We start from the raw sequence: 12,246 nt of genomic DNA on the forward strand, positions 1-12,246 counted from the left end.
ATTTTTAAATGAGCCAGGAATGGTGGTGTGGACCTGTAGCCCCAGCTACTCAGGAAGCTGAGGAGAGAGGATAGCTTGAGCCCAGGAGGTCGAGGCTGCAGTGAGCTATGATTGAGATGCTGCACTCCAACCTGGGTGACAGAGGAAGATCTTGTCTCTAAAAAAGAAAAAAAAAATGCAGAAAAAAGACCGTGCCATGGCTTATGCCTGTAATCCCAGAACTTTGGGAGGCCAAGGCAGGCAGATCACCTGAACTCAGGAGTTCGAGACCAGCCAGACCAACATGGAAGAAACCCCATCTCTATTAAAAATACAAAAATTAGTCAGGCGTGGTGGTACACGCCTGTAATCCCAGCTACTCAGGAGGCTGAGGCAGGAGAATCGCTTGAACCCAGTAGGCGGAGGTTGCAGCGAGCCGAGATCGCACGATTGCACTCCAGCCTGGGAAACAAGAGCAAAACTCTGTCTCAAAAAAAAAAAAAAAAAAAAAAAAATCAGTTCCTCAGTCCCACTAGCCTCATCTTCGGTGATCAACAGCCACATAGGTTGGTACAGGTTGGCGTCTACCCTGTTGGCAGCACAGAGATTCCGCATTTCCAGCATCATCGGAAGTTCTACAAGTCTACAGGGAAATCAACCTGCCTCCCACAGTGATGACCTCTCCCAGGATTGCATAGATGTATTATTGCACTAGACAACTGCCTTCCCACGGGGGCTGAGAAAATGAAGAAGTAAGAGAGAATGAGAAAAAGACATCCAGCCATAAAAATAATAATTGTCTGGCACTTTGTAAGCCCCTCGTTACATTTCTTAAAAATACACACAACTACCATCTAATAAGCATTTACCGAGTGCCAAGTACTTTCCTGACTACATTATCTGACTTATGTTTATTCCCAGAGAAATAGGAGGAGCAGGAGAGAAAGACACTCATGCTCAGCCCCTTCTTTCCCAAACAGCAGAGGGATTAACTCTTTAAGTTCCACACACCTCTCGGGCCAGCCATCTCGGAAGGAAATCTCTCTGAAATGTGTCATCCATTTATGTTAAAACAGGGCGAATTATCTTCCCTGCCAAACCTGCTCTAATACCTGCATTTCCCCTCTTGGTCACTCCATATCTGCAGGTGTCCAGGTTCGAAATGGGGAGGAGGGGCATCATCCGGCTAATGTTTTTTAAAATTAGCCAGACATGATGGCACACGCCTGTAACCAAGGGAAATCAGTGGGTGACCCGGGTCTTGGTTTGAGGATTGCTTGAGCCTAGGAGGTCAAGCCTGCAGTGAGCTGTGATTGTACCACCACACTCCAGTCTGGGTAACAGAGCGAGACTCAGTCCAAAAAAAGGAAGGAAGGAAGGAAGGAAGGGAGGGAGGAAGGGAGGGGGGGAGGAAAGAGAGAAAGAGAGAAAAGAAAGGGAAAGAAAAGAAAAAGATTTGTAGATTAGCCCATGGAGATGTTACCATGTTTATTTCATAGTATTTTACTGTAGGGTTATGAAAAGTTTTAACCTTTGGAGAAGCTAGGGTGAAGGATACATGAGAATTCTTTGCACGATTTTTGCAACTTTTTTGTTAAGTCTGAAATTATTTCACGATAAGTTTTTTAAAAGGCAGGTATGGCAAAAACTTCATAGGCATCCTATTTCTTTAACCCTTTCAACACCATTGTCTCAATGTCTCCAACACAGAAACAGAACTAAGTAAGGGGCAGAGTTGGGATTTGAACTCATGTGGGTCTGATTCCAGTGCTGGCATTTTAAAAAAATTCTACATCATTTTTTAAATTGCTTTTTAGGTTTTGGGGTACATGTGAAGAACATGCAAGATTGTTGCATAGGTACACACATGGCAGCGTGATTTGCTGCCTTCCTCCCATCACCTATATCTGGCATTTCTCCCTATGCTATCTCTCCCCACCTCCCCACCCCTCACCGTCCCTCCCCTATTTCCCCCCAACAGACCTCAGTGAATTCTACACAGTTTTTTAAGCACCTACTGTGTTCCAGGCACTGTGCTGTGAACTGCGAATATCCCCAGGGACAAGTCAGCGTGTTTGTCCTCCTGGATCTCAACTTCCCATGAGAGAGACGATGGACAAGTGGACAGTAAAATATTTGACATAATGTTAGGTGGTGAAGCTTTTTAAAATGCTGAACGGCCGGGCACGGGGGCTCACGCCTGTAATCTCAGCACTTTGAGAGGCTAAGGCGGGCAGATCCCCTGAGGTTGAGGCAAGCCTGACCAACATGGAGAAACCCCATCTCTACTAAAATATAAAAAAATTAGCTGGGCGTGGTGGCAGGTGTCTGTAATTCCAGCTACTTGGGAGGCTGAATCAGGAGAATTGTTTGAATCTGGGAGGCGGAGGTTGCAGTGAGCCGAGATCACCCCAGCCTGGGCGACAAGAGCAAAACTCCATCTCAAAAATAAAATAAAATACAAAATTAGCCAGGCATGGTGGCGCGTGCCTGTAATCCCAGCTACTCAGAAGGCTGAGGCAGGAGAATCCCTTGAACCCAGGAGGTCAAGGTTGCAGTGAGCCGAGATTGCGTCATTGCACTCCAGCCTGGGCAACAAGAACAAAACTCTGTCTTAAAAATAAATAAATAAAAATAAAAACGCGGAACAAGGCTGGGCGTGGTGGTGGTGGCTCACGCCTGTAATCCCAACACCTAGTGTGGCTGAGGCGGGAGGATCATTTGAGGTCAGGAGTTCGAGACCAGCCTGGGCAACATAGTGAGACTCCTACAAGTTAGCGGGGCATGGTAGCCCATGCCTGTAGTCCCAGCTACTCTGGAAGCTGTAGCAGGAGGATCGCTTGCGCAATCAAGGCTACAGTGTTTGTACCACTGGACTCCAGCCTGGGCAACAGAGAGAGACTCTGTCTCAAAAACATACAACAAAACGAGACAAGGGGATAGAGAGAACAGAGCCGCTGAACACTGATAATAGGAAACAGAAGTGCAGTGAAGGCGGAAGGTTTTGTTTGTTTGTTTTGAGATGGAGTCCTGCTTGTTGCCCAGGCTGGAGTGCAATGGCACGATCTCGGCTCGCCGTCACCTCCGCCTCCCAGGTTCCTCCAATTCTCTTGCCTCAGCCTCCCGAGTAGCCAGGATTACAGGCACGCAACACCATGCCTGGCTATTTTTTGTATTTTTAGTAGAGACGGGATTTCACCATGTTGGCCAGGCTGGTCTCAAACTCCTGACCTCATGATTCGCCCGCCTCAGGCTTCCCAAATGCTGGGATTACAGGCATGAGCCGCCGCAGCCCGCAGAGGTAGAAGTCTTAAGCTACCTGCTTCCCTAATTTGGTGCCTCCAAGTCTGTACTCTTACCCATTAAGCTAAATTACCTCTCACAGGTGCCATAATTAATCAGCTCTTTCCTTGACTCAGGGCTGTTATTACAAACATCAGTCATGAAACCCGTGGTTATTAAGCAACACCTCTAGACCAGGGATTCTCGCAGTTTCATGTGCTCTAAAGACGTGCGTTGGTAAAAAAAACAAAACAAACAAACAAAAAAAAAACCATCGAATGAGCTCTGTGTGAAAAACAGGAGAAACTGGGTGGCCAGCACCCTAAGTATGTGATCAGAGTTAGTATCACCAGTCGTGGGACCTGCTGACATCAGAGACTTCTTGATGTTATGCATCAAGGACACAGCATCCCTTCCGCAGTTAATGTGAGGGATCTTAAGATTCTGATCCGGCAGCTCCAGGGTGGGGCTGAGGTTCTGTATGTTTAATAAGCTCCAGGTGATGCTGATGCGGCTACGTCACAGGCCACAGTTTAAGCAGAAGCACAGCTGGAGCTACTTAAACTTGAGCAGCGCTGAAAACCCCTCGAGGACTTGGTAAAATCCAGATTGTATGGATTGCATGGTGGCTCGTGCCTGTAATCCTGGCACTTTGGGAGGCCAAGGCAGGAGAATCGCTTAAGGCCAGGAATTCAAGACCAGCCTACGCCACATAGCCAGACCCCATCTCTACAAAAAATAAAATAAAATTAGCTAACCAGGCGGGGTGATATGCACCTGTGTGGTGATGGGCACCTGAAGCTCAGCTACTCAGAAGGCTGAAGTGGGAGAATCACTTGGGCCCAGGAGTTTGAGGCTGCAGTGAACTGTGATTAAGTCACTGCACTCCAGCCTGGGTGACAGAGTGAGAACTTGTCTCTGAAAAGGTAGGTAGGTAGGTAGGTACGTAGGTAGGCAGGTAGATAGATAGGCTGGGCATGGTGGTTCACACCTGCAATCCCAGCACTTTGGCCAAGGCAAGTGGATCACCTAAGGTCAGGAGTTCGAGACCAGCCTGGCCAACATGGCAAACCCCATCTCTACTAAAAATACGAAAAGTAGCCTGTCATCATGGTTGGTGCCTGTAATCCCATGACTCGGGAGGCTAAGGCAGGAGACTCACTTGAACCCAAGAGGTGGAAGTTGCAGTGAGCTGAGATCATGCCACTGCACTCCAGCCTGGGCAACAAGAGCGAAACTCTGTCTCAAAAAAATACAGGGATACAGGCCTGAGCCACCGCACCCGGCAAAAAAAAATTTTTTTAAGATAGATAGAGAGAGATGATAGGTAGATAGATAATATAGCTAGATAATAGATGATAGAGAGATGACAGACAGACAGACAGACAGATAGCTGTGCTCTCCCTACAGACTCTCTAGAAAGCCTCCCTGTGCAATTTCACTCCTCAGTTCTTCCGCCCTCTGTGTGACCAATCCCCTGTATTAAATTACCTCCCGTTGAAAGACCTAAGGTGATTTTTTGTTTCCCTGGCCAGACCCTGTCAGAGACACACGTCTGGAACTGAGAAGGGGGCAGTGGGCATGTGTTGCACGTCCTTGAGATGCAGAACCCTATAATAATGCACACCACAACCCCATGACTCCAAACTGTGCGTCCTTCTCTGTGGAAGCCTGGTAGTGTCCTGGCTCCTTCCCTTTGCCCAGGCTGCTCCTTTCACCTTGAATGCCCATCTTCCCCTTCCCACATATCTGCATGTTATTCATCTGTGTTAGCCCTAACCAAGTGCCACAAACTGTGTGCCTTCAATGGCAGAAATTTATCGTCTCATAATTCCAGAGGCCAGAAGTTTGCGGTGCTGCCTGAGCTGGCTCCTCCTGAAGTCCACGAGAGAGAATGTGTCCCAGCCCTCTGTCCTGGCCTCAGCCATTTCTTCCCGTGTAGATGATACCCTCCCTGAGTCATCACGCAGTCTTCCCTGTGGACATATCTGTCTGTGCCCAATTCCCCGCTTTTAGAAGACTGGGGCCCACCATAATGACTTTATCTTAACTCTGTCATCTGCAAAGACCCTCTATCCAAATGAGGTCACAGTCTCAGGTACTGGGGGTTAGGACTTTGTCTTTTCAGAGAGCATCATTCAACCCACAACTCACACCCCATTTTCCAACGGCCCAGCTCAAATCTTGATTCCTCCATAATATTCCCTGGGAGCCCAGTGCTCTCTAATGTGTCTGTTGAATCTCCCTCACCCCCTCCTCCAGACCAGATCACATGCAGATTTGTCTAGTCTTTTTTTTTTTTTTTTTTTTTTTCAGAGTCTCAATCTATCACCCAGGCTGGAGTGCAGTGGTGTGATCTTAGCTCACTGCAACCTCCGCCTCCCAGGTTGAAGCCATTCTCCTGCGTCAGCCTCCTGAATAGATAGGACTACAGGCGTGTGCCACCACACCCGGCTAACTTATGTATTTTTTTTTTTTTTTTTTTTTTTTTTTTTTGAGACGGAGTTTCGCTCTTGTTACCCAGGCTGGAGTGCAATGGTGCGATCTCGGCTCACCGCAACCTCTGCCTCCTGGGTTCAGGCAATTCTCCTGCCTCAGCCTCCCGAGTAGCTGGGATTACAGGCACGCGCCACCATGCCCAGCTAATTTTTTGTATTTTTAGTAGAGACGGGGTTTCACCATGTTGACCAGGATGGTCTCGATCTCTCGACCTCGTGATCCACCCGCCTCGGCCTCCCAAAGTGCTGGGATTACAGGCTTGAGCCACCGCGCCCAGCCTAACTTATGTATTTTTACTAGAGACAGGGTTTCACCGTGTTGGCCGGGCAGGTCTCGAACTCCTGACCTCAAGTGATCTGCCCGCCTCAGCCTCCCAAAGTGCTGGGATTAGAGGCGTGTGCCACTGTGCCGGCTAGCATTATTTTTATAAGGATACCAGTCATGTTGGTTTAGAGGTTCACTCTGCTCTAGGATGACCTGAGCTTGACTAATTCCATCTGCAATCACCTTTTTTCCAAATGTGGTCACATTCTGAAGTACTAGGGGTTAGGATGTCAACACATCTTTTCTGGGGGGAGACATAATTCAACTTCTCACACTCGTGAATGCAAACCAGAAAGCAGAGAAGCCTGCCGGGAATGGCTCGGGTGAGGGGCTGCTCCCTCAGATCAGGGGTCTGGGAAGGCTTCTCTTCACTGGAGATGGCGTGAGTCACAGCATGAAGGAGGTGAGTTATTGACGCTTTCCCCAGAGCAAAGAATATGGACTTCATCGCCTGGCGTTGAGGACATTTCCCTTGGTGTCTCAGAGGTGTTTAAGTTTTTTTCCCTGTTCATTTCCTGGTTTGAAAGTGGTGAGGTTAAGAAAGAGGAGAGTCACTGAGGCGTGGTTCTTGTAAGAACCTGAGAATTTTTCCGCCGTGTCAGATTCACTAAATCAGTGGATCTGAGAAGCCTCAACAGCTGTGAGGCTGAGAAGCTGTCAGATCCCCATTCCCGTGAGCGGCTGGGGGATTCTGCTGCGCAGCTGCTCTGCCAGGTATCAGATTGTCACAGGCAAAACGCTTGCCCGGTTTTATTTAATAACACGCACACAAAAAAGGTGCAAACATCATGAATGTACAGCTCAACAAACTATCACAAACTGAACACGCCCATGAAGCCAGCACCCAGATTTAAAAATCAGAACATCCGGCCGGGTGCGGTGGCTCACGCCTGTAATCCCAGCACTTTGGGAGGCCGAGACAGGTGGATCACGAGGTCAAGAGATCGAGACCATCCTGGCCAACATGGTGAAACCCCGTCTCTACTAAAAATACAAAAAAATTAGCTGGGCATGGTGGCACGTGCCTGTAATCCCAGCTACTCAGGAGGCCGAGGCAGGAGAATTGCCTGAACCCAGGAGGTGGAGGTTGTGGTGAGCCGAGATCGCGCCATCACACTCCAGCCTGGGTAACAAGAGCGAAACTCCGTCTCAAAAAAAAAAAAAGAAAGAAAGAAAGAAAGAAAAATCAGAACATCCCCAAACCCTCTTGTCCCTCCTCTTCTCCCAAGGGTCATCACTATTCTGACTTGTTTTCGTTTTTTTGTTTTTTTTTTTTTTTGAGACAGAGTCTCGCTCTCTCGCCTAGGCTGGAGTACAGTGGCACGATCTTGGCTCACTGCAACCTCTGTGCCTCCCAGGTTCAAGCAATTCTCTTGCCTCAGCTCCCCCGAGTTGCTGGGAATACAGGTGCACGCCGTCACGCCTGGCTAATTTTTTGTATTATTTTAGTAGAGACGGGGTTTTACCACGTTGCCCAGGCTGGTCTTGAACTCCTGAGCTCAGGCAATCTGCCTGCCTCCGCCTCCCAAAGTGCTGGAATTACAGATGTGAGCCACCACGCCCGGCCTATTCTGACTTCTAACACCATAGATTAGCTCTTCCTGTTCTCGAATTTTATATAAATGGAATTGTACAGTCCATACTCCCGTGGGTCTGTCTTCTTCCGCTTAACATAGGTTCTATGTTGATTGCTGACTCTCATTGCTGAATGGCACAGGCTGGAAACCTGCAGCCTGGAGTCAGCTCTAGATTGTTGTCTGTTTGTGTAAATAAAGTTTTATTGGAACGAAGCCACACCCATTCATTCCGTTGTCTACAGCTGTGTAAGCTCAGCAATGGCTGCAGCAGAGACCACATGGCTCAGAAAACTGAAAATACTTACTGTCTGGTCCTTAACAGAAAACGTTTGTCAACCCCTACTGGATGGCATTCCATTGTACAAATATAACACAATCCATTTATCCATTCAGTGGTGGACGGATGGGTGTTTGTGCAGTTTCCAGTTTGGAGTTATTACAACCGGACTTCAAAGGACATTCTTGTATGGAGTTGTGAAACTTCTACAAAGAGCCAGAGAGAAAATATTTTATTTTAATTTATTTATTTTGAGGCTAGGTCTCTCTCTGTCACCCCAGTTGGAATGCAGTGACGCGATCTCAGCTCACTGCAGCCTCCACCTCCCGGTGAGCAGATTACTTGAAGTCAGGAGTTTGAGATCAGCCTGGGTAACATGGTGAAACCCATCTCTACTAAAAATACAAAAAATTAGCCAGGTTTGGTGGCACATGCCTGTAATCCTTGCTACTAGGGAGGCTGAAGCATGTGAATCAGTTGAACCCAGGAGATGAAGTTTGCAGTGAGCTGAGAATGCACCGCTGCACTCCAGCCTAGGCGACAGAGTAAGACTCTTGGCTCTAAAAAACAAAAAAACAAAAGTGGAGGCCAAGGATGCCGCTCATCATCCTTCGACACACAGGACAGCCCCCTCAGCAAAGAATCGCATGGCCCCAAATGTCAGCAGCGCCAAGGCTGAGAACCCAGCCCTAGAGACTTACTCCTGAGATGTGAATGGACCAGCAGCGTTAGGGAAACAGGAGCCCAGGAGAGCCAGAGTAATACCACTTTCAGTTCGGCTCCATCTGGGTACTAATAAGGCACATTTCTCGCCAGTCATGCACATTCCTTGCACACAGGCACAGCTTAGTTTAGTCTTTTTTATTTTTTTCTTTTTGAGACAGAGTCTCACTCTGCCACCCAGACTGGAATGCAATGGCACAATCTTGGCTCACTGCAACCTCTGCCTCCTGGGTTCAAACAATTCTCCTGCCTCAGCCTCCCGAGTAGCTGGAGGCGCCACCACATGGGGCTTTTTTCTTTCTTTCTTTCTATTTTTGGTAGAGATGGGGTTTTGCCATGTTGGCCAGGCTGGTCTCAAACTCCTGACCTCAGGTGATCCACCCCCTCTGCCTCCCAAAGTGCTGGGATTGCAGACGTGAGCCACCACGCCCAGCCTAGTTTAGTCTTTACATAGACAAGACTCCTATATAAAAAAAAAACCCTTAAAGATGATGCATTCTTCTGCTTGCATTCAGAGGATATCCTACTCTGCAATAAAGCAGCTTTCAATAAAATCTTTCTTGTCACCACACTCTGTGACTGTCCTTGAATTCCTTCCTGTAAGAGATTTAAAGACCCTCTGTTGGGGCCTGAATCAAGATCCCTTTTTCTGGTAACAGAAGCATCATCAACTCCTGGAAGCTTGGAAAAAATGTAGAACTTTAGGCGTCTTGTAAACCTCATATAGGGAAGCGAGGGGAAGGGAATCCACATCTGCAGGAGGTCCATGTGCAAGCATTTGAGAAGTTGGAATAGTGTTGACCTGGATGACATAACGAAGTAGCCAGGGCTTGCACAGATACTATCACCCTGAACAGCTACAAACCCAGTGTGACATCAGGAGGCCAAGGTGGGAGGCTCGCTTGAGGCCAGGAGTTTGAGACCAGCCTGGACAACATAGCAAGACCCCGCCTCTACAAAAAATTTTAAAATTAGCCAGGCATGGTGATACACTCCTGTATTTCCAGCCAATCTGGTGACTGAGGCAAGAGGATCCCCTGAGCCTGGGGATTTTGGCTGCAGTGAGCCAAGATCATGCCACTGTGCTCCGGCCTGGGCAACAGAGTGAGACCCTGTCTCAAAAAATAAAACTAAAAACACAAAAACCATAACATGCAGTCTTATAGATGAACATCCAATGAAACCCTGTCCCACAAAGTGAAACAGAAACTCATGGCCCCTCAGAAGGTGCCCCAGTCCAAGCCCCCCGTCCCTGCAGAGAAAACCTCTCCCCTCACTTTCCCACCATCGCTGTCCCCGCAGAGGCCACAGGTCAGGCGAGCGCACAGCTGTGGTTCCATCCCCTGCCTTTGCCCGCTCTGAGCTTTCCGTCGATGGAACAGAAGGTCACATCGTCCTTTGTTTCTTCTTTTGCTCAACATCATGTCTGAACAATGCCCCAGAGACGTTTGTGGGCAGCCAGATCATCAGCCCACTGCCTCGCTGAATTGCATCAGAGGAGCGCACCACTGTGGGTTCATCTATCGAGTCTCCTGTTGATGGACACGTGAGCTGCCTCCAGCCTGAGCTCCATACAGAGGACGCTGCCAAGGGCGTTCGTGTCTGTGTGCCTGGCGGATGCGTGCACCCATTTCCCGTGTGTGCGTGTGGAGGAAGGTTTGTGCACACGGCCAGCCTGCACAGATCCTGACAGTTCTCCCACGTGTCCCTGTCTGCCCTCCCACAGCTGTGCATGAGAACAGGTCGTCGTCACCACACACTGTGGACTAGGCTGGGGGCTGGACATGGGAAGTGGATGGTGGGAAGACACCCCTCACCCCAGCCCGCAACGCTGGAGCCGCCTCCTCTAATTCCCTCCCCTCCACTGGGCTCGAAGCCAAATCCCTCTAACCATTTCCCAGACATTCTTTTCCGCCTGCTGCACACCAAAGCCAAATCAGGCCGTTAGTGTCACTCAGCAGGGCTTTGCAGCCTGGGGACCTCTGGCTGCCTCCCCGGCCCCGCATCTGCCTCTGTCTCTACCTGCGTGACCTCACACGAGCGGATGGCTTCTGCCCTGCCTTTGTTTCCACATCTGCCAAACGGGGTGTGGGCGAAATGAGATAAGGCATGCCTGCATTCTGGCATACACACACGTGCATGTATGTGACATCGTGAGGTTCACGAAGCCCCTAAACCCTCTGGAAATACTAGAGCAGCAAGCACAGTTTTTTACGGTCACAAACTCAGATGCACATTAAAACATACGGTCCTTTTCAGCTGGGGTTGGTGATCCCAGCACTTTGGGAGGCTGAAGCAGGCAGATCACTTGAGGTCAGGAGTTTGAGACCAGACTGGCCAATATGGTGAAACTCCATCTCTACTGAAAATAAAAAAAATTAGCCAGGCAGCATGGTGGCACACACCTGTAGTTCCAGCTACTTGGGAAGCTGAGGCAGATTGCTTAACTCGGGAGGCAGAGGTTGCAGTGAGTTGAGATCTGCCACCACACTCCAGCCTGAGCAACAGCAAGACTCTGTCTCAGAACAAACACACGTATCATTCTTTTCTTTTTCTTTTTCTTTTTTGAGGCAAGGTCTTGCTCTGTCCCCCAGGCTGGAGTGCAGTGGCGAGATTGTGGCTCACTTCAGCCTCGATTTCCAGCTAGGACTACAGGCGTGTGCCACTACACCCAGCTATCTTTTTTTTTTTTTTTTCTATTTTTTGTAGAGACTGGGTCTTGCTATGTTGCCCAGGCTGGTCTTGAACTCCTGGGTTCAAGTGATCCTCCCACCTTAGCCTCCTAAAGCACCAGGATTGCAGGCATGAGCACTGCCCCCAGCTATTTTGGTTTTGTATAGATTTATTCAAATTTAACACCTCTAATCAATCCCAGAACTTTGGGAGGCCAAGGTGGGCCAGTCACTGGAGCTCAGGAGTTTGATACCAGCCTGGGCAACATGGCCAAAAAAAATTATCATCGTGGTGTGGTACATACAGCTATTCAAGAGGCTGAGGCAGGACATTCGCTTGAGCCCAGGAGGTTGAGGCTACAGTGAGTGAGCTGAGATCATGCCACTGCGCTCCAGCCCGAGTGACAGAAAAAGAAAAGAAAAGAAAATAATTTATGTCAATGGTATTGAGTGGTAGATTTCACTGTGTTGAGCGGGGAAACCCCACAAGTGCCGTGGCAAGGGTCTGAAGCCTCAGCCTGTTCCCATATAAATATTGACTTAGAAAAGAATTAGAAATACAAGCACATTTATATAATCACATGTAATCTTATAGTTACTTATAATCATAAAGATATATACGAAATATAACCTTTAATTGTGCTAATGACTATCGGGTTACGAAGCATGGAACTGAGGCGACATTGTGAACAAAGTGACCCTAAGGCAAGATGCTCTAAGTCCTCTGTCACGCCCGCATAAGGGCTGCTGGAGGGCGACTCGGCTGTGCGGAAGCCCCAGCGCTGGGAAAGTGCCGGCTGTTTAGCCAGTTAGGGAAGGAGACGTTCAAAATGGCTGAGACGTCTCCTTCCTGGGGAAGTTAGGAGAAAACTCCACTCCCCCAAGCTCTTGTGGCAAGGCCTGATGGCTGTCA

Source organism: Saimiri boliviensis, chromosome 14, assembly GCF_048565385.1.
Source record: "Saimiri boliviensis isolate mSaiBol1 chromosome 14, mSaiBol1.pri, whole genome shotgun sequence".
In the NCBI taxonomy this organism is placed as follows: Eukaryota; Metazoa; Chordata; class Mammalia; order Primates; family Cebidae; genus Saimiri; species Saimiri boliviensis.